At 40.6% G+C, this 23,835-nt stretch overlaps 1 protein-coding gene and 1 non-coding gene across 7 annotated transcripts in view; both read left to right on the top strand.

Annotated features, from left to right (window-relative positions):
• Positions 1-23,835, top strand: part of LOC140716771 (rho GTPase-activating protein 32-like) — a 518,900-nt gene that overhangs the window by 29,212 nt on the left and 465,853 nt on the right. The window lies entirely within an intron of this gene.
• LOC140716984 (U6 spliceosomal RNA) lies at positions 14,976-15,082 on the top strand. Its single transcript, XR_012096403.1, has one exon. It is a non-coding gene; the product is annotated as a U6 spliceosomal RNA (small nuclear RNA).

Genomic DNA, 23,835 nt, shown 5'->3' on the forward strand with positions numbered 1-23,835 from the left:
TTGAGCTTCTTGATGAACTTTTGCACATGCAGGATGATAGTGGCAGATACCTTCAAAATTTACATCGACATGTACTTGAAGATCACTAACTTGCAGAGATCTAGTGCTAGGTCAGTTGTAAACTTATGATTCCAGATGCAAATTTAGTCCAGCAGTGACACACACTGCCTTTCTACAGTAAGAAAGATTCACTTAAATTAATCTGAAGAGCATCGTGATTGTGTTTTTTCTTTTGTCATTGTGAACTAAGTTAGTGTATTTCATTCATTCCTCAAATTCTCGTAGGCCACATAGTAAATAGCAGGGACCTTAGGAGTATTGACGTCCAGAGAGGCCTTTGGGAGTAAGTGCTAGGGCCCTCCATTGGTTGGGGTTTACCATGAATGTTGCGTCCCAGCTGTCAAAATCCATACACAAGTCAGGGCAGTATGATATAGAGAGCAAGCTGTTGCCCATGCAGCAGATGAGTTCAAAGAAACAGCAGAGACCAATCCAGTTTGGCACCAGCGGCATCACAGCAGTTGCCAATCAGTGTCAGACTGCCTTAGGGTCTCCAGCTCCGGATTTTTCCTCTGGATTTACTCCCGAAACCTTCCCCATGAGTGGCTATAGCTACACATCAGCAGAGGTTTGAAATCAAAGTTTTCCTTCTAGATGAACAGCCAACCATGGTGGACGAGCCCCACCTGCTCAAAACAGCTTGTTTTAAGGTGCCAGTAACCAAGGCATAAGCTCCTTACTTGCTGAAAGTGGTGACCCGACTGGATATTGTAGTGAAGAAGGCATTTGGTATGTTTGTCTTCATTGGCTGAGATAATGAGTGTAACAGTTGTGACATGTTGCAGCTGATTACTCTGCATTTGGAGTGTGTGTGTGTGTGCGCGCGCGCATACGTGCACACATCAATTGCAAGCGATGAGGACCACTGACATGCTTGGGTAGGTGTGTTTGTTACTTGTGTGTCTGGAGGTGACTGTGTCATGACTTGCATGTGAGTTTGATTAAAGTGAGCAGGTCGCCAACCTCTCTCTCTTGTCCTAGTCTATCTAGAACCAGTGGCAAGAAGAGAGTCAAGATGACTGAAGGTAGCTCAGGATGCATGGATGACCAGGGTGATATACATGTCTTGCTGTGCTCTTCGCACTCCACAGTGCATGCTGGAAAATGCCTTCCTGCCTAGTGAGCCAGCTGGTGGTTTCTTCCTTGCAGTCCGCTGAATCCAATCTTCATATTGTAGATAAGCCTGAAGTCACCAAGGGTTCAAAAAGAAAACCCTGACAGGTACTCTCACCTGGTTTGGCTGGCCTGTTGAAGCAGTTGCCTGGGGTGTGGCTCCTGTCGTGTGCAGACAGCTTACTTGGGGCCACAGGTGAGAGCTGAGTGCCAGGTGAGGACAAGAGGTGGAGAACCTACCTTGGAAGGTACAACAGGTCTTCACACCAGAGGTGCTGCTACTCCTTGACACCCCATTTGCAGTATTGCACACAGGTCTGGTAACCACACTGCAGGAAGGATGTGGTGCAGTAGTGATTCACCAGATGTCTGGAATGGGGGGGGGGGCTGTAATTGTAAGGAGAAACTTGATTGGCTGGGTCTTTTGTCAGTAGAAGGCTAAGGGGTGTCCTTAGAGGATTATGAAATTAGGAGAGGCATAGATCAAATAAATGGACTTCTAGTGCAAGAGAGTCTTGAACTGAAAGGCACAGGTTTTAAGTGGGGGAAAATTTAAGTGAGATGTGAGTGTTAGGATTTACTTGCAATTTACCAGGGGTGATGGTGGAGGTGGGTGCCATTATAAAATGTATTGGGATAGATACTTGGTAAAGAAGTTCACTTAAATTTATCATGTTTGCATTGTTGCTACAAAAGAGTAACTTTCATGCCGTTTATATCTTGGGTATATAATCTTATGACAAAATTAAACTTGGCGAGATGCAAACCTAATGAAGGCAAATGGGATTAGAACAGTGTAACACTTTTGTCAGTTTCCCATACCAACAAATCTTGAAATATTCTGAATTGGGCCAGGTTAGCAAAACAGTGTGTGTGTGTGTGTGTATATATATATATAAAAATTGTGTGTGTGTATATGAAAAGTTAATTAAAAGTTCAGGTGCATCTGAGAGATTGGGATGCTGCCTTCAGATGGGGGAATAAGACAGCAAGAGCTGTGTTTTCCCACGTCATCAGGAAGGCAAAACTTGATTATTCACAGAGAGCATACACCAGAGTCAAGAGGCACATATGGTCTGAATGCCCCGCCACAATGGATTACAAGTCCACCAGGCGTGTCAATGACAGTGATGCCTTTCTTCCTGATGAGCCGAATGTCTTTTAAGCATGGAACGATATGCCAGCGAGGAGTCCACCCCCCCACCCCCGGGAGGATCAGGCACTCTGGCCGCAGCTGATGTGAGAAAGACCCTAGCCAGGTTCAACCCACTTAAAGCTGTGAGGCCTGATAACATATCTCTGGTTGGGTGGTGAAGGACTGTGCAGCCCAGTTAACAGACTTCTTCAACATCTCTCTGGAGCAGTCCACTGTCCTCTCAGGCTTCAAGGCAGCCACCATCATCCTACTGCCCAAGCAGGTAACAGTAACCTGCCTCAGCGACTGCTGTCCAGTGGCACTGAAATCACCAATAATGAAGTACTTTGAACAGCTGGTTATGGATTGCATTAAATCCCATCTATCTGCTACATTGGACACTCTCTAGTTCACTTATTACTAAAATCAGTCCACTGGCGATGCCATAGCCTCTGCCCTCCACTCTGTCCTGACCCACCTGGAAAATGGTGCCTCATACGCCAAGATGCTCTCTATTGACTTCAGTGTTTAATATGTTCATCCCTCAAGCTGGTGTGTGAACTGTCCTCGTTGAGTCACAACACCTCTCTCTGTAACTGGATCTTGGACCACTTGACAGAAAGACCACAGTCAGTCCGTGTTGGCAGTAACACATCGAGTTCCATTGCGCTGAGTGCCAGCACATCCCTCCCCCCCCCCCCCAGGGTGCATGCTCAGCCTGCTGCTGCTGACGCGTGACTCTACTGTTAGATCCATTTCAAACTGAATCATCAAGTTCGCTGATGACACAGCAGTAGTTGGCCTCATCAACGACGACGACACAATTTATAGAGAGGAGGCAGAGTGGCTGGTAGAATAGTGCTAGCACAACTTGAGTCTTGAGGTGGGCAACACTAAAAAGATATTGGGGATTGTAGAAAGGTGTGGCTGACCACTTCTTACGGCACATAAACAACTCCTTCATTGAGAGACTTAGGAGCACCAAGTTTCTGAGAGTGCACGTGATAGATGGTCTCATCTGGTCCCTCAAAGCCACCTCTTTAGTCAAGAAAGCACAGCAGCGTCCAATTCCTGAGGAGATTGAGGTGAGTGACGTTCCCCCCCTCCCCGTTTTAACAAATTTTTGCACAAGTATCATTGAGTGTCCTGACCAGCTGGATCACCATCTGGTACAGGAAATGCAAGGCATCTGACTGTAAGACCTTACAAAGAATTGCAGAATTAGATTTATGCCACACATACCACTAAAAAAAGCACATCCTTGCCCTTGTACACTCTACAAAGTGTCTCAGAGATGCTGCTGTAAAAATGTGGAAGAAGGTCTTGTGGTCGGAAGAGATTAAAGTGGAACTTTTGGCCTCAATACCAAGTGGTATGTGTGGCTTAAATGTAATGCTGCACATCAGCCAGGTAACATCATCCCTACTATAAAGTATGATAGAGATAGCATCAGGCTGTGGGATGCTTTTCAATAGCAGGGACTGGAAATCTGATCAGCATTGGTGGGAAGGTGAATGCTGCTAAATACAGAGAGATCCTGTATAAGAATCTGCTAGCCTCTGCCTGAAAGAAACTGGGGAGGAAGTTCATTTTTCAGCAGGGCAACAACCCAAAGCACACTGTCAGAGAAATAATGGAGTAGCTTCAAATGAAGAAAATGGATGTCCATGAGTGGCCCAGTCAGAGTACTGACCTTAACCCGATCGAATATCTTTGGCAAGACCTCAAGATTGCTGTCCATCACCGCTCCCCAACAAACCAAGCACAACTTGAGCAATTTTGCCAGGAGGAATGGGCAAATTTTGCTCAATCCCATTGTGCAAAGCTAATAGAGTCTTATCCAAAAAGGCTACCTGTTTTAGTAGCCATGAAAAGTGGTTCAACTGATGAGGAAAGTGGGATGAATACTTTTTAACTACTGCTGACATTTAAGTAGTTTGAATTTTTAGTTTTTCATGCTTTACAATTTTCTGTTTTTTGGCTCTACTGTGGGGGGAGGGAAGGGAGTATGAAATTCACAAATAAAAATTATCAGTTAAGTTGATCAAAATCCCTGGTTGTAATACTCGTGAACAAAGGATTGGGGTCTGAATATATTTTCAGGGCACTGTATATGAGTTGAACACATTGCTGTCTTCTCTTTAATGAAAATGTGGGAATTGTAAGTTGGCTGTTTGTTTTACACGTTCTTGCATTTAGCAAGTTTGGTTTTTGAGTTTCTGGTTGGTTGTTTTAATTCTTGATTTATGTTTCTTCTAAACCATCTATCATTTGTTGGATTGAACATAGTGTGATTAAGCACTCACATATCCAACAATTATGGGATGTTGCAATACAGAGTGCTTTCATATGTAAAATGCAGTGTTACCAAGCAGGTGCCACACATAATTTGAAAACAAATTGAACCTTTCCTATTAGAGGGAATGGAATACAGTGATATAGGACCTTGGTAAAGCTACACCTGAAATACTGCCTACAGTTTTGAAGGCAGTTTAGCGAAAGATCACTAGATAGATTTCTGAGATGAAGACATTGTGTGGAATGGTTGAGTGGAGAGGCCTAAAATCATTATAATCAGTCCTGATGAAAGGTTTTGGCCCAAAATGTTGACTGTTTGTTCCCCTCCATAGATGCTGTCTGACTTGCTGAGTTCCTTCAGCATTTTGTCTGTGTTGCTCAAGATTTCCAGTATCTGCAGAATCTATTGTGTTTATGACTTTTTATCATTGAAGTTTAGAAGAATGAGAGGTGATTTTAGTGAAACAGAGGTCCCTGAAGGTGCTTGACAGTAGATACTAAGATGTTTCTTGTGTTTGGAGAACCTAGGAATAGGTCCATTCATTTAGTGGAGACTTACAGATGTTGGAATCTGGAATATTAAACAATCTCCTAGAGGAACTTGGTGGATCATGTAGCATCTGTGGGAGGAAAGGAATTGCCAACATTTCAGGATGAAATCAGGACTCTTGGATGCTGCTCAACCTGATGTGTTCATCCAGCAGAATGTGGCGCCATTCAATGATGGAGATGAGGAATTTTTTATCTATAGATTGTATGTATATCCTTGAATTTTCTATCCTGGTGGGTTGTGGAAATAGGCTGAGTTAGATAGTTTTTTACTGTAGAGTTTTTGTACATGCAGTGCCCTGGGAAATGTTTCACTGCTAATATAATGGTTTCTCTATAGCAGCCCTGTTTGGGTTATCACTAGAGATAACGAGGGCTTTGGAGTGTGTGGCGTCCAATGAGGGGAGTGTTTTTCTATCTTGTGTGCCAAAGGGTAAGGGATTCACGGGCTTTTGTTTGGCAGAAAATGGAGAGGGAAGATGCCAGAACAGAGAGGTTGTAGCCTGCAGAACTGAGTGGACTTGGAATAGGGTTGGGAGTTGACGACGCCCAGGGAAAATTGATGGAGAAAGAACGGACAGGAAAATCATGAGCTCCAACATGTGCATGAGACTGTTTCATTCAAAAGGGCCCTTTTTCTTTTTGTTTTCTTTACTAACCCTATAGTCAAATTAAGAATTATAAAGCTCAATCATTTAATTGCATGTGATGTACTGTTATTTCGTGGTACTGATTTGTAATGGGAAAACATCATGCAGCATCCACACAAATGAGATTTCACACATTTGGTGGGGCCGGAGACGGTTTTCCCCTAGACTAATGCAGCTGGCCGAACCTGAGGGTTACATTCAGTTATGGGGAAAATGGATTTGAGGCCAAGATCAGATTAGCCAAGATTTCACTGAATGGCAAAGCAACCTTGAGGGCTACTCCTCCTGTTTCTTTCATTGTGTAAGTTTGAATAGCAGCACCTGGTCAGTAGATGGAAATTTTTACAGTATTTTGCATTCTTTTGTTCAACAAGTTCAGAAAATTGTTCAAATGACTTTTCTTCCATGTTCTTTTTTTCCATTTACTCCATTATTGTTCTTTTATATCATCATTCCTTTCATTTATTTTTTTATCTTTGGACTAGATCTAGAGCAAGACCTTCTTTGATCTTTTTCTCCCTTTGATGTTGCACCTTTTACCTTTTTCCACTTCTGGTGAAAGACCATTAAACTAATATGTCACCTCAGTTGGTCTTGCATAGGTGCTGACTGGTATTCTGAATATATGATTTTTCTCCCCCAATTTTCTGGCATGCACAGCCTGAACTTGTCTTTTTTTTTGTTAGTGTGTATAAAAGCACTATTAAATCATCCAATTTGGAGGCGATTTGAAGGCAGTAACGTGGCTCTGTTGTCCTGTTTTTTGACTTCAGTTGTTGCTTGGTCAGTTCAGATTGGAGTTTTCAGTGACAAGTAGGGCATGAATACTGAATACATTGAAAAGTGAGAAAGTAATGGGAGAGCAGTGGAGATGGTGAGGAAGCAGCGAAGAAACAAACACTGGAGATGGTGAACACTGAGCAGAAAGAGTCAACAAGGGGGCATTTTGTGAGGGGTCAGTGTAAATAAACAGTGAGAAGGTGAGAGTAGAAGAGACCAATAGCAGTAAAATTAAAAATTGCTGGAAGCATTCTGCGTGTCAGGAAAGCATTGGAAAGAGAAAAGACTAATATCAGGTTGGAGACTCATTGTTGGAACACAATGAAAAGTAGTCATAGACTACCATCTGTGAGGTGTAGAGTCTTTTGTTGTGGAGTGAGAAGAGCAGGTTGCCCTTTAGCAGTTGGTGAGCAAAATGGATTCATCACATCTTGAGCATTTTCTGGTGTTCAACAGGAACAGATCATCTTTATCTGTCTTAGGAGCCAACAAACCTTCAATGGTATCTTGTTTTTGCATGTGTTGAATGCCACAGATGCCATGGTCAAGTTTCTTAACTATAAGATTTTTTGACACATCTTTTGATATAAATGTGAAACTGATCTATAAACAATCCTATTTAGGTGATTGCTTGCACCTTCCTACCTACCCACAGCCTTTTTTTTGGAGCATGATTCTGGGTCTGTTTCACAAACTGTTGGGAAGCTTTGATACTCACTTCTGTGATTTTTGGACTTCACATAGAGATGCTGAAAAGCTGAAGTTATTCATTGAGTTGCTTTCAGTTAATTCAGAAGCTATGGAATGAACTTCAACTTATCAACTTGCGGTGCTTTTGTAGCAAATACTATGAAAGGAATCTGCTTAACTTCTGTAGTCTTGATCAGGGAAAGTTTCCAACGCTATGCCTTGGAGCCATAAAGCTTTCTGGTCTTTTTGGCAGTATACTCATTTGTGAGCATTCCTTTCCTCTGCTGAATTTCAACAAGTAAAAGTAGTCTGAATCACTAATTCTCAAAGCTGTGGTTTGTCTGGTAATGTTAAAAAATAAAGCCTGACTTTCAAAAGCAGCACATCATAGAATAATTGAATGCCACCACAGGAGGAGTCCTTTGACCCAGAGAACTGGTGCTGCTTCTCTCCAAGAACATTGTGTGGTTCCAACCACACAATTTTTTCCTCGCCATATACATATTTCTCTAGTCCTTTATTGAAGGCCACAATGAAACCTGCCTTCACTACATCTGAAGGCAGCACATTCCAGATTCCAACATACAAAGCATTTATCTTGATGTTGCTCTTAATTCTCCTCTGTTTATGTCTTGCAATTGTTACTCCTCAGGGTCTTTAACAAAGAGAACAGGCTCCCAATACCCACACTGTTCAGACTCCTCAATGTATTATATATTTCTATTAGATCTTCATCCTTCTCTTCAAAGTAAACAGACCCAGCTTCTTCAACCTATTGTAATTGTTATCCATCATTCAACGAAATATTCTCATAAATCTGTAGTCTGTGTCTGTTTTCAGTGTCTGTTTTGCATTCATGAGGCTTCATTTGAATGAAGTATACCAGTTTAGGGCTGAACGATGTTTTATACAGGTTCATAATGTTTTCTCTACTTTTATACTCTACACTACTATTGACTAATCCCAGAATGTTTTATTAGCTACCTTATCAACCTGTCATAGTCATAGACTTTCTGCAGCTTTCAAAGATTCCTGCACCCATACTCTTCAAGCTTCTCTATTCCTTTTAGTATCTATAAAGCTATATTGTCTTCTCTTGCTTCAAATGAAAATGTATCGCCACGCAATTCTACCAGCCTGTTTAAATTCTGTTGCAGATGATCATGTCACATTCATTTTCAGAAAGCATACACTGGTAAATTTATATTGTTTTAATACATGTTATCAGCAATGATAAGGGCACAAAGTTCCCCTGAATAACAGTGAGAATAACTCCAAAGCCATTGCAGTGACAGCAAATCTGTAATCATATGCAACAGTCAACTCCTCCATGTATATAACAACTGATAAATAAGCTTCCACATGTATGTTTTGGCTTGTCAAAATGAGAATTGTAACCTTGTACTGAAGAAATTAACAAGCTTATTACTTTCACCATCCTTGGTAGTTGATAACTAGTGATAACCCATTAAAAATGGCAAATAAGATCATTTTCAGCACAACTACATGTGCTCTTGACCCCAGTTCCTCCTACAAGGCTACCAATGTTTCCCATTTGTTTAATGTCTTTTGTATATGATTAAAATAAAACATTCCCATTATATACTGTTAAACGGAAAAGTCAGCATAAGAGGACCTTGGAAACATTTTCGATTAGCATTTCCTTAAAATTTGTGCATTGATGACTTACACCTTGCAATGATAGAACAGCAGTTTATTTCAAAGTTAAGATTGAAGTGACTTTGGCAAGCAGGGTGGGGTGCACCAGTGGGTGTAAATATGTTGCTCCCTTTTTACCTGCTGTCCTTGGTTCTAGAGTTCATTGGTTTGAGCATTTGATGGATCTGGGCCTGTATTTGCTGGAGTTTAGAGGAATGGGGTGGGTCTCATTGAAACCCATCAAATATTGAAAGGCTAAGATAGAGTGGATATGGAGAGGATGTTTCCTACAGTGGGGGAGTTTAGGACCAGAGGGTGCAGCCTCAGAACACAAGAATATCTTTTTGATGAGAAAGTTCTTTAGCCAGAGAGTGATGAATCTGTGGAATTCATTGCCATAGATGACTGTGGAGGCCAAGTAATTGGTTATATTTAAAGTGGAAGTTAATGGATTTTTGATTAATAAAGGTATCTAAGGTTATGGGAAAAGGCAGGAGAATGGGGTTGAGAGGGATAATAAATCAGCCATGATGGAATGGTGGAGCAGACTCAATGGGCTGAATGACCTAATTCTGTTCTTGTGTGTTATGGAGTAACGATAGGTTATTTCTATTTGATATATGCATAATTTAATGTGATGGTAGAAAGTACGATTTGTAAGTTTGCACATACAAAGTTCAAAGTAAATTGATTATCAAAGTGCATATATGTCACCATATACAACCCTGAGGTTCATTTTGTTGCAGGCATACTCAATAAATCCATAATAGAATAATAACCATAATAGAAAACCACAGCAACTTGGCCATTTAACCATTGTGCAAATGCAAACTGAAAGAAATAATACCAAATTCATGAGATGAAGAATCCTTGAAAGTGAGTCCATAGGTTGTGGGAACATTTCAATGATGGGACAAGTGAAGTTATCCACTCTGCTTCAAGAGTCTGGTTGAGGGATAATAACTGTTCCTGAGCCTGGTGGTGTGAGTCCTGATGCTCCTGTGCCACCTTCCTGATGACAACAGCGAGAAGAGAGCATGTCCTTGATGGTGGGCGACCCTGATGACAGATGCTGTTTTCCTGTGACAACTCTTCATGCAGATGTGCTCAATGGTGGGGAGGGCTTTACCTGTGATGGACTGCGCTGTATCTATCACTTTTTGTAGGACTTTCTGTTCAAGGGCTTTGGTGTTTCCATAACAAGCTGTGTAATACTCTCCATTACACATCTATTGAAATTATGCAGCATTTTAGATGTCATGCTAAATCTTCGCAAACTCCTAAGGCAGTAGAGGTGCCGCCGTGCTTTTCTTTGTAATTGCACTTACATGCTGGGCCCAGGACAGGTCCTCTGAAATGATAACACCTAGAAATTTAAAGTTGCTGACCCTCTCACCTCTGATCCAATGAGCCTCTGGTTTCCTCCTCCTGAAGTCAATAATCAGCTCCTTGGTCTTGCTGACATTGAGTGAGAGGTTGGTGCTGTGCCACCACTCAGCCAGATTGTAAGTCTCCCTCCTAGATGCTGATTTGCCACCACCTTTGATTCAACCTATGACCTATTCATCGGCAAACATGAATATGGCATTGGAGTTGTATTTAGCTACAGTCATAAGTGTAAAGTGAGTAGAGCAGGGGCCTTAAGCACATAGCTTTGTGGTACACCTGTGTTGATTGAGATTGTGGAGGAAATATTGCCAATCCAAACTAACTAGGGTCTGCAAATGAGGAAATTGAGGATCCAATTGCACAATGAGTTATTGAGGCCAAGGTCTTGAAGCTTATTGATTAGTTTTGAGGGGATGATGGCATTGAAAACTCAGTGGTAATGATATTCTAGGAATAGTCTTGGGTTACAGCACAATATTGATGAGTTAAGACCAGCAGAACAGTGGCATTAGGAACTTAACCCTGATACGTGAGAGTTAATACATTTGAGAAGATTAATGAGTGCAACTCCTACTCAAATCAAGTTGTTCCAGGGATTGTTGAGGAACAGAGGAACCTTGTGCAAATTGAAGGATATATGGTGTTAACATGAGTGGATATGGTGAAGAAGGCATGTAAGATTGCCTTAATTAGACAAAGAATAGAATAAATTGAAGGTAGAAAAGTGGATGTGGTGTACATGGATTTAGGAAGGTTTGATTGGTTTCCCTGCGGTTTCATCCAGAGAGTCCATGGGATGCATAAAAACTTGGCTGCGTGGATTCAGAATTGGCTTGCCCACAGAAGGCAGAGGGTGTTTGTAGATGGAGCATATTCTGCCTGCGGGTTAGTGACCAGTGGTGTTCCACAGGGATCTGTTCTGAGACCCCTGCTCTTTGTGATGTTTATAAATGGCTTGGATGAAGAAGTGGAAGGGAGGTGTAGTAAATTTGCAGATGACATGAAGATTAGTGGTGTTGTGGATAGTGTAGAAGGCTGTTGTAGATTATACCTGATAAAGGTATAATGCAGACCTTGGGGGGGGGGGGGGGAGAAAGAAGTGGTATATGGAGTTCAATCCAGAAAAGCATAAAGATTGAACTTAAAGGCAGAATACAAGGATAATGGCAGGATTCTTGACAGTGTTGAGGAAGAGAGAGATCTTGGGGTCTAAGTCTATTGATTCCTGAAAGTTGTTTTACAAATTTATAGGGTGGTTAAGGATGTGTATGGTGTTCTGGCCTTTGGTGATTGAGTTCAAGAGCAGTGAGGTAATATTACTGCTCTATAAAACTCTGGTTAAACAGCAGTTCTGTTTGCCGCCTCATAAGAAGGAAGAGGAAGCTTTAGAGAGGGTGCAGAGTAGATTTACCAAAATGCTGTCCGGAATAGAGGGCATGTCTTACAAGGAAAGGTTGAGCAAGCTCTAGCTTTTGTCTTTGGTCTAAAGAAGGATGAGGGGTGATTTTATAGAGGTGTGCAGTATGATAAGAGGCATAGATAGTAGACAGCCAGAACCTTTTACCTAGAGTGGCAATGGCCAATACTTGAACATCCACTTAAGGTGACTGGAGTAAAGTTTGGGGGAGATGTCAGAAATGGGTTCTTGACGTGGAGTGGTGGGTGCCTGGAATGCACTGCCAGGGATGGTGGAAGAGATTGATACAATAGAAACACTTAAGAGACTCAGGCTCAATGATTAAGAAAAATGGAGGGCAATGGATTGTTTAGGAGGGAAGCTTTAGATTGATCATGGAGTAGGTTTATGGGCTGAAGGGCACTTACCATGCTATGCTGTTGTATGTTCTAGAATGTGAGAGCATGGAGATTAAGATACACTTCCATCACCCTCTCTAGCATGTATTTGCTACTGTCTTGGTGAAAAAGATCCTCATCAGATGCCATGCAAATCTGTTCCACCTTGACCTAAATCCTCATAGAGGGATCAGAAGTGGAGAGAGAGAGCAGATTCATGTTCCTGGGTGTCAAGATCTATGAGGATCTAAGCTGGTCCCAACATATCAATGTAGTTATAAAGAAGGCAAGGCAGCGGCTATACTTTATTAGGAGTTTGAAGCGATTTGGCATGTCAACAAATACACCCAAAAACTTCTATAGTTGTATCGTGGAGAGCATTCTGACAGGCTGCATCACTGTGTGGTATGGAGGGACTACTGCACAGGACCGAAAGAAGCTGCAGAAGGTTGTAAATCTAGTCAGCTCCATCTTGAGCACTAGCCTACAAAATACCCAGGACATCTTCAGGGAGCGGTGTCTCAGGAGGGTAGCATCTGTTATTAAAGACCTCCAGCACCCAGGGCATGCCCTTTTCTCACTGTTACCATCAGGTAGGAGGTACAGAAGCCTGAAGGCACACACTCAGCGATTCAGAAACAGCTTCTTCCCCTCTGCCATCTGATTCCTGAATGGACTTTGAAGCTTTGGACACTACCTCACTTTTTTAATATACAGTATTTCTGTTTTCGCACAGTTTTTAATGATCTATTCAATATATGTAATTGATTTACTTTATTATGTTTTATTTATTATTATTATTATTTTCTCTCTTGCATTGAATTGCTGCTAAGTTAACAAACTTCATGTCACATACCGGTGATAATAAACCTGGTTTTGATCTATGTCTTATAGTTTTATGGGGGGCGGGGGGGAAATTCCTGTGGTCTATGCCATCTATATCCCGTCTAATTTTGTATACCTCAGTTATGTCCCCTGATAACTCCTCCACCCCAAGGAAAGCAGATCTAGCATATCCAACCTCTCATAATTGAACCATTCCAAGCTAGGATTTGTGCAAGTGTCCTCTGGGTTCTTAGTCCTTAGCATGGTTTATTACATTTGTAGTGCGATAACACATTGTTCCTCTGGTGATGTTCCCCTCTGCAGCCATGTCAATAATGACAATAATGTACAGCTATTCCAATAGAATTTAACTGCAAATGTCTTTTTTCATGTTTGGATAAAACAGTCTGCTATAAAACAGAAAGTAGCAATGGGGTAGATCATTCAGTTGTCAGCCTTGCTTCATTCTACAGTAAGGTCTTTTGTCTCAGTATACTCTCTTGTAAGAACAGCAAAGAAATATGCCTCAAATAAACAACATTAGCCAGCCAACACACACAAAATGCTGGTGGAACGCAGCAGGTCAGGCAGCATCTATAGGAAGAAGTACAGTCGACGTTTCGGGCCAAGACCCTACGTCAGGACTAACTGAAAGAAAAGATAGCAAGAGATTTCTAGTAATCAAGATGCAAAAAAAATTTTAAGTGCTCACCTTTCCTTGATTCCTTTAATCAGTAAGAAGTATTTGTAACTTATCCTTCATGACTTCAGAATACCTCAAAGTGTGTTTCAACTTTTTAAATTCTTTTCAAAAATGTCTTAAAGATATCACTGCTGACAGCTTGGTATTCAGCACTCCATTGAAGGCTGGGTAAAGACAGTTCATCTACATCCAGAACTCCAGAAATATGAATTGATGCAAGTTCCATCTTTTCAGTAATTTTTGTGATGATCAGTGCTTTAATATACTTGCACTGTATAGTAGAAATGGATGTATAAGTGTCTTGTTCATTCCATTGTTGCAGGACTGAACATTTTAGCAATCTAGTTATCCTATCTCAAACAGGCACCAAGTCTGCTTGTATTTGTATCAGTTACTTTGTACTCACATTATTTCTCTTAACTGTTTGGAATGCAAGCACATGTTAATTAATCAGAGTTCGATTACTTAAGAAGTATGTTGGGAGCTTCAGGAATTAATGGCCCAGCTGTGCTCTGTTGTGATCAGAGTGTGTTGGTGTTGCTTCAGCAACAGGAAAAGGAATTGTTCGTGCAGTGGGAGTGTTATAATTATTGTATGCCACTCTTGTTCAATGCTTTTATTTTCCCTGTGCTGGTTCTAGATTCCGATGATTTAGATTGTCTTGTGTGAATGTTAAACATGATATATTCGGCTTGCTGCATGTAATGAAATGTGTCTAGTGACTGCAGAGTCTGAACGCTGTTCAACAGTTGAGCTAATGTTATAATTGATTTGAAGGAATGGATAATTCTGTTTGGTGCTAACCACCCCATTTAATGAGGCATTTAATCCAAATCAGGCAATGACTTTGCAACTCCTGGAAGCCTTTCTACAGGCCCGTACATGTCTTTATCTTTAAATGTCTTTGTAATTAGTTGAGCACATGTTCAATAAATAATAAAAGTTTAGATGGATATTCAGTTCATTGCATAAGTCTGGTGACTTTGTTTAGAATTCATTTTTTGGGTGTATTAAAGTAAATTCATCCTCTTATGCGATTAATGTTTGTATGAACTTTTGTAAAATTGGGTACAAACCTAAGACTGTTGTAGCTGTTTTATTGAACATTTGAAGGGTCCAGTGCATTCAAAGTAAAGAGTAACTATTTGCCAGCCCCATTTTAAATAGGAGATGTGGGCTGTTGAATGAGCTATTGGGGCATGTATCAGGCAGATATGCCTGTCTGTCAAACAGCCAAGGATAAAGAACCACAGCCTGAGTTTAGAGCTCCTGCCAGTTGAAACCCGTTGAAGACATTATTGATCCAGTTTAAAGATTAAAGATGCATCTTGTGCTTGCTTCGGCAGCACATATACTAAAATTGGAACGATACAGAGAAGATTAGCATGGCCCCTGCGCAAGGATGACACGCAAATTCGTGAAGCGTTCCATTTTTTTTAAAAAAAAGATGCATCTGAGGCAAATTGTGAGGGAGGAGTGCAACTACAAACTCAAAATAAATTTATTATCAAAGTACATATGTCACCATATACAACCCTGAGATTCGTTTTCTTGTGGGCATACTCAATAAATCCAAAAATCATAATAGAATCAATGAAAGATTGCACCAATTGTGCGTTCAACCAGTGTGCAAAAGACAATAAACTGCAAATACAAAATAAAGAAATAATAAATAAGCAATAAATATGGAGAACATGAGACAAAAGTCATTGAAAGTGAGTTTATAGGTTGAGATTGAGAATGTTTCAATGATGGGCAAGTGAAGTTATCCCCTTTGATTCAAGAGCTTGATGGTTCAGAGGTAATAACTGTTCCTAAACCTGGTGGTGTGAGTCCTGAGGCTCCTGTACCACTTTTCTGATAGCAGAAGCGAGAAGAGGTGATGGGTGCTGATTTCCTGTGACAACATTCCATATAGTTGTGCTTAATGGTAGGGAGGACTGGGTTGTATCCATTACATTTTGTAGAATTTTTTGTTCAAGGGTACTGGGGATTCCATACCAGGCTGTATAATCGGTCTCCACCACATATCTATAGAAGTTTGCCAGAGTTTTAGATGACATGCCGAATCTTCGCAAACTTGTAAGGAAGTAGAGGCCATTGTGCTTTCTTTGTAATTGCACTTGTGTGCTGGGTCCAGGACAAGTCCTCTGAAATTCATTGGGTGATTCCCCTATTAGTAACTTACTTGGACTTAATTAAATTTCCATTTTGTGAATTTTCTTTAAGACCATGCTTGCTTAAAGTATACATAATTGATCATAGATGATAATGGTGTTAAGCAAGCGATGGAGACATCATAGTTTGTCCAGGTGGCTGAATAGAAGAAATATGACAATGTATTCTGCTGCTTATCTGAAAAAAGGGAAGATATGAGGGGATTACCCAGTGTAAGCTAAGGTGAATTTAGTGCAATTCAAGTGCAGGTTGGCACTTGAATATTAAAATATTAAACATGCTAATTTCATATCCATGAGGAATAACCCAGTAATGAATTTAAAGAAATAATAATCAATACCTTTGGTCATTAGATGCTGGCAGGCTGTGCCAACATGTTATGGTTTCGGTGAATAGCCAGACAAATGCTTTAAAAGAAAGTTGTCCAATTTTTGGTTATATTTCAACAAAGGATCATTATACTCTTCTGTATCTCGCAAGTCCTTATGTAAACATTTGACTGTTTTTCAGCAGGATTTCCTTGTTTCTTTTTTTCACCTGCTGATGAATTTGTTGTGAGTTTCCAATAGTGCCTATTTCTTGCATAGATTTCCAATTTGTTTTTTTGCTGTGATTTTTTTTCCCCCTCAGTTTCTTTAAAGATGCCTTTTGAGCTGTCAGAATGGACCCTGCTGTGAAATGGTGATGATGTCTTTTCCTCTTGCTGGAAACTGTCTTGCTGATTGAATAATGAAAGTTGTCCTTTGAATATGTAATGTAGCATGGCTGACAGACAGATAATTAAGGCACATTGTGCCAATATTCATAAATAATTGAAACCTGAAATCCATTTAGCACAAGTTGTGTTGCTTATTCATGTGGGAGTTCAAATAGAGGCCAGTGAAACCAGACTTGCCCTTTAATGGTGCTTCTCCAACAAATTGCTCTTCAGCACAATGCCCAACTCTATCCATCAGCCAGCTGTGGAAATCAGGATTGACTATAGCAGCCTATCTTAGTTGATTTATGTCAACTGTCAGTTGTTTTTCGGCTGAAATTGTATTTATCCACAGTTGCAGAAGAGTGGAATGGAAGGCTCCATCTGCCTTGTGTTCATCCACAGGCCAACACTCCCTGGCTCACATCCTCCCATACCTCTTGTTCTCCTTGTTACTCCTCTTCCTTACCCTACTTGTATTGCAACATTTTCAATTTTCTCTTGTATAAGTAAGTTTAACTTTGCGTTCTCCCACATTCTCCGTGCTTTCTGATGTTGGGTATAGAAGGGTAGCTTGATTATGCCCTTTCCATTATCACAGAGTCCTTATGTAGCTTGGCTTATGAATTGGAACTGCATTCAGTACCTGATGAATAAACATTTTGCTTTATTTATTCCTGCCACATAGGTGGATGATGCAATATTTCCATCAAATATTTTCATTAGACTAATGCTTCCTTTCGTTCTGCATCCCGAGGTTTTAAAAAAGTGGCTTATGGGGTTGCCCCCTTCCAAAATTGCTTGCATCTGGAAATGGTTTCTAAGATTGGAATGTAACAAATGGAACCCCACTATTTAAGAAAGGAGGGAAAGAGAAAAAAGCAAACTACAAATCAGTTTTGTTTGTTGTCGATAGCAGGGATGATGAAAAGCTATTATTACGGAAGTGGTACTGTGGGATTAGGCAGAGTTAGTGTGGCTTTATTAATGAGAAATATCTTTTGTTTTCTAAGTAGCAGATTAGATAGGGGGAGATTCAATGGTTGTTGTTTTTGACTTTTTGACACCTTTGATATGGCACCAAGCAGTACGTTGTTCACTAAAATAAGCACATGGAATTGAAGTAGGCTGAGGATTGGTTGATCAAACCAAGTTTAATTGTTATTTAAACCAGACATGGATACAGCCGAACAAGACAACATTCCTCTGGGGCCAAGGTGCGGAAATATACATACACATTCAAAATAACGAGGGGAGAGGGGAGCATAGTCATGCAAGAAAACACATTTTTAGACCGAGACCCTGAGTAACAAGTCCTGCAAATTGATGGTTCCTGGCAGTCCAGCCTGTAATTCCACTGATCCAACACAGGAGGACAGAACCGGGAGAGGCCATCTCGAACTGCGGCCGGACTCCACGCTACAGCGCAAGCCCTTGGTTTGAAGCATAGTCCTCGCTTCAAACCGAGACAACACTGCTGCCTTGTCGCCTGTCTTCCCACCAAACAAGGGAAGTAGGCCTGCAGCAGTCAATGTCCAACAGGGTCTATGATCACAAAAGAAACATCCAAGGCAGTCACTCACAGTTTCACTACGTGCTACCTTCGCACCAACCTAAAGGCACCATCTCCAGTGCCTCCAAGTAGCAGGCAGCAGCATGGTCCGCACCCAGGTCAGCTCTTCCAAACCCAATCCGGATTCTCATGAATCCCTCAGCTTGACAGCCTGGCCCGACTCACCTTCTCTGAACCACTGGCTGGTTCTTCCGACTGCCTGGCTGGCTACTCCAAACAATGATTAGCTTTCTGATGCAGTAGACCCTTTGTACATGTTATTGGAGTTGAGTAGTCTTGCTATGTATAAAAACAAATTTAACAAAGAAAACAGCACCTTTGGTCCCCAAGAGACAGCTGTGTGTATACATGTCGCCATCTTTCAGGAAGTTGATGGGAATATGACTCAGTAGAAGCCAAAGGGTCTTTTTCGGTTAGGAAACCGTGACTAGTGGGATCGGAGCTGGGGCCTCAGCTGTTCTCATTACATAGTAATGATTTGAATGAAGGGATTATATTATTATAAATTCAAGTTTGCAAATAATATGAAACCGGCTGTCAGTGTAGAATATGAGGAGAGTGCAGACTTTTTTTTAAAGGAGTTACAGATTCCATTTTGGTGGCTAAACTAGGAAAATGGATACTTTTTAAATGTTGAATAATTGAAAGACGTTAGTACAGTCGGCCCTCCTTATCCTTGAGTTCTGCATGTGCGAATTCAACCAACTGCGTATCGAGAAAACCCGGAATTGCCCTTCCAGCACTTGTTGTTCAAGCATGTACAGACTTTTTTTCTTGTCATTATTCCCTAAACAACATAGTATGACAGCTATTTTACATAGCATTTACATTGTATTAGGTATTATAAGTAATCTAGAGATGATTTAAAGTATACAGGAGGATGTGCGTAGGTTATTGTGGATCGGGATTGGGAAAATAATCGGAAGTTCTCTTACTAAGTAAGTCGGAACAGGTACATCCGATATTATTTAGCGTTAAACATTTGTCTTAGTATATAGTATGTATTTTACCTTTCTATGCATATAAAACACTTAAGAACGTATGTTTCAGCGCCAGTCTTGGGAACGGAAGCTCCCGAGTTCAATCCAGTAACAGATTGCTCCTGAGCGCACTCTCCATCCGTGCCTGGTTGATGTGGAGGATCAAAAACCCAAAACCCAATAATTAAACCAGTGCATTGCTTAGTAATAATTGTAGCTTTCATCGGGGCAGGGCCTTTCTCACTTTATCCTTTAAAATAGTTCTGATCGTTGACCGACTGTAGCCTAACGCTTTTCCAATGACCGATGGTGTTTCACCTCTTTCCGATCACTTTATTATTTCCACTTTATTATCAATCGTGATCGTGATTATTTTTGTGAACAGAAACACCGTGGATTCAGAGCTCCGCCACCAGGTCCTAATGTCCACCGCACTGAGACAGGTTAAATAAGGTCTGGGGTTCCACTGGGTCCTAAGGTCCACTGCATTGAGACGGGTTGAATAAGGGACTTGAGAATCAGCGTTTCTTGGTATCCGCGAGGGGTCCCGGAACCAATCCCTTGCAGATAATGAGGGCTGACTGTATTCAGAGGTACATAGTTAGTCCTTGTACAGGTGCTACTGAAGTTTTACATCTAGTTATAGCAAACAATTAGAAAAGTAACTGATTTGTGTCTTTTCATTGCAAGATTTGAATACAAGAAATCTTGCTGCAGTTTCAAAGGGCTGTGGAGAGATTGCATTTGAAAAATTGCTTGGTTTTGATCACCCTATGATATGAGGGTTATACATGTGATGGTAGCGATGTAATGATCATGCGCCACTTTAGTTCCTGGCTTGACAGGTTTTCGTATGAGGACAGATTAAATAGACTGGGACAGCACTCATTTGAGATTAGAAGAATGAAAGTCATCTCACTAGAACATACAAAAATTCTTAAAGGAGAATTTGGCAGTAGTGATTGCTTCCTCTGCCTTGAGAGTATAGAGCTGTGGGACTGTAAGATCACCCACCCAGAACAGGGATGAGAAATTTCTTCACCTGGGGGTTGGAATTCTCTACCTGAAAGGGCAGTGACGGCTCATAACTGATCAATAAATTTTTAGCTATGAGGTAATGAATGGATATGAGATTAGCATAGTTAAAGCAACAGGTATGATCTTGTGGAATGGTGAAGGCTAAATGGCTGCCTGCTTCTGTTTTTTAAAAACTTTTTTATATTCTTAATCTCAATCCATTTGTGGCTTCATGGGATTATATTTTCCTAATTTAATTAATCTATGTGCCATCATTTGTTCATCTGATTCTTATTTGTTTGCAACATTGCTGCCTACCATGACCTTTTCCTCCTTACCCCAATCCTTGATACTTATGTTTTGACTATTTTTGTCTTTATTTGCACTTCCAGATCATTGCTATACAATAAAGAATAACAGTAAATACTAGATGTCTTGGCATTGTTAATTTCCTGCCACAATGCAAAATTCTCTTCCTCTCTGTTGTTAATACACCCAAATAATTGCTCATCTGTTTTACTTTATAGTTCATTTTTTACTTGTGGCATTCTATAAAGTTATTTCTGTACTGCAAGTTAAGTGTCTCCAGAATTGTCTTAATTCATAAGTTGTGATATCTGTTTTAAGAAATTAAACATTTGCATATTATGATCTTTTTTCCCCCTCATGTCCATTTATCCTAAGAGCTTTGTTCTGTTGATATTTTAATTGTAATTTACAATTAATTTACAAATAATTATAAAAATTAATTGTCATAACTGGTTTGCTTCTCTTTCCAGGCATCTGAATATGCAATTGTTGACTGTCAAATCTTCATATTCCTCCTGTCTGTGATACTTCATTGAGGACCTTTTTAAAAAAACTGCTTCTTGTAGATCTGCCTTTTCAGGGGTGGAGAATCAAAATCTACAGTGGTGCTAGAAAGTTTGTGAACCCTGTGGAATTTTCTCTATTTCTGCATAAATATGACCTAAAATGTGATCAGATCTTCACACGTCCTAAAACTAGAAAAAGAGAACACAATAAATAACACAATAAACATTATACTTGTTTATTTTATATATATATATATATATATATATATATATATATAGAGAGAGAAAATAAGAGACACAAACTCAAAGTCGTGTTACTGACTGAGCCTGCTCTTCTCAAGAAAGATCTGTTTATGTGCACCATGTCTCGATCAAAACAACTTTCAGAGGACCTTAGAAGAAAAATTGTAGAGATGCATGAAGCTGGAAAAGGCTACAAAAGCATTTCTAAGGACCTTAGTGTTCATCAGTCCACAGCAAGAGAAATTGTCTACAAATGGAGGAAATTCAGTTCTGTTGCTACTCTTCCTAGGAGAGGGCATCCTGCGAATGTCACACCAAGAGCACAACGTGCAATGCTGAAGGAGGTGAAAAAGAACCCAAGGGTAACAGCACAAGACCTGCAGAAATCTTTAGAACTTGCTAAAATCACTGTTCAAGTATTCAGTATAAGAAAAGTACTGAACAAGAATGGTGTTCATGGAAGGACACCACAGAGGAAACCGCTGTTCTCCAAAAAAAAACATTGCTGCATGCCTCAAGTTTTCAAAAGGCCACCTGGGTGTTCTGCAACACTTCTGGGACAATGTTCTGTGGACAGATGAGACAAAAGTTGAACTTTTTGGCAGAAATGCACACTGCTATGTTTGAAGGAAAAGGGGCACTGCAGACCAACCCTAAAACCTCATCCCAACTGTGAAACATAGTGGAAAGAGCATCATGGTTTTGGGGCTGTTTTGCTGCCTCAGGGCCTGGACAACTTGCAATTGTTGAGGGAACAATGAACTCAAAATTGTATCAAGACATTCTACAGGCGTATGTCAGGGTAGCAGTCTGTCACCTGAAGCTTAACCGAAGTTGTATAATGCAGCAAGACAATGATCCAAAAGACAGTGGTTTAAAAAGAAGCAAATTTGTGTTTTGGAGTGGCCAGGTCAACGTCCTCTAAAGTTGATCTTGTAGAAGTGTTGTGGAAGACCCTGAAGCAAGCAGTTCATGTAAGGAAGCCCATCAACATCCCAGAGTTGAAGCAGTCCAAGCCAATGTGCAGGACTGATCAACAGGAAATGTTTGGTTCAAGTTATTGCTGTACAAGGGGGTTACACCAGTTATTGAAAGCAAAAGTTTGCATACTTTTTCCAACAAATCATTTTTCTCAATAAATAAATGAATAACTATAATACTGTTGTGTTATTTAATTGGGTTCTCTATCTAGTTTTAGGACTTGTATGAAGATCAGATCACATTTTAGGTCATATTTGTGCAGAAATAGAGAAAATTCTGCAGGGTTAATAAACTTTCTAGCACCACTGACAGCTGAGATCTGATTGTGGTTTTGCACTGAAAGCTAGCTGCCTCTGGGTGTTCGTCAGTGGAAGTATAAAGATTTATATTAAAAATGTGGCTCAGCTTTATAGCAGAGTTCTGGTTATTGCATTTTTACCATTTTTCTTGGGTTTTTCTGTGAATTTTAATTCAGAGTGTTACGTACCCCGTAGCTGGGTCACTTACCAGCAAAGATAGAGAGGTCCGTTGAAGTCTGATGGTACTATTTTTAACAGTATTTATTGATAAAATACACAAAAATAATATCAATGCAAACATACAGATAATATACGTCATCAATACTAAATCTAAAAGCACGGGTATAATAATAATCAATAAGAAATAGCTCTATCGTTGTCTAGGGAATAATGTATTGTCCGATGGAAATATAAAAGTCACTCAAGTTCATTCAAGATGCAGCTTTTGGTTGGAGAGAGAGACGATGTTTTTAGAACTTGCCCGGTTTTCCATTTTATGATGTTGATCCTTCGAAATGGCGTCGGTGGTGTTCTCTTCCTTAGCTAAGCCGCCTTCCGTGGTAGGGCCTCAATCCCTGGGCAATGGGAAAGGACACACGTGGGCCCTCCACCGGCTATTGCTATTAAACGCTGTCCCGGAACTTCTAGCGTTTCTCCTGGTGCGTGTGTCAAGGGCTGTTCCCCAGTCTCTCTTTTATCCTGACTCACAGGGTCTCAGATGTCAATCAGGGTGGAATGATGCCATCCCCCCAACCAGCCCACATTGCCTGAGGGCTTTCCATGAAGTACAGTACTCAATACACAATTCCGTCTCCAAAAGACAATGACCTGTTCCGTGGCTTTGTATCGCTGGGGCCAGGACATTCCAAACGTCTCTCTCTCATTTCCTGGGTCTCCTGCCCTGACTTAATAGCGATCTTGCGATTCTCAAAAAGGAGGGGAGGGGGGCACAGGCGTAACAAGAGTAAATATGAAAAGTCAAGCCTGATGACATGGACCTCATCTTTTATGCTTTTAGAAATATTTGAAGTATATGTGCACACAGCACATTAGGGAGCAGTGCTCCAGCTTTAGTAGTTGATGAACATTGCCATTTTGTATCACATGCAGTAGAAAATGAGATAAAAGTTACTATGGAAATGTTCCCCAAGCCTGAAATAGATTTTTTTCAGACCGAATGGGGAGCTCCAGGCTGGAGCTCGTTCTTTTGATTGGAAGTTAGTTCCAGGTGTATACAGCTAGAGAATGAGTAACATTTTACTAGTTGTCCTCATGCAGCATGGAAGTAAAGGATGACTATCAAGGACCCATCCCCCTTTTCCAGCATTAGTTTGTGGTAATTCAATTGCTTGCCTCCATACTTAAAATGTTAGTCTGTCTTCACATCATCCTATTACAAGCGTCCAT

This window comes from Hemitrygon akajei, chromosome 26 (genome assembly GCF_048418815.1).
Source record: "Hemitrygon akajei chromosome 26, sHemAka1.3, whole genome shotgun sequence".
NCBI classification, from domain to species: Eukaryota; Metazoa; Chordata; class Chondrichthyes; order Myliobatiformes; family Dasyatidae; genus Hemitrygon; species Hemitrygon akajei.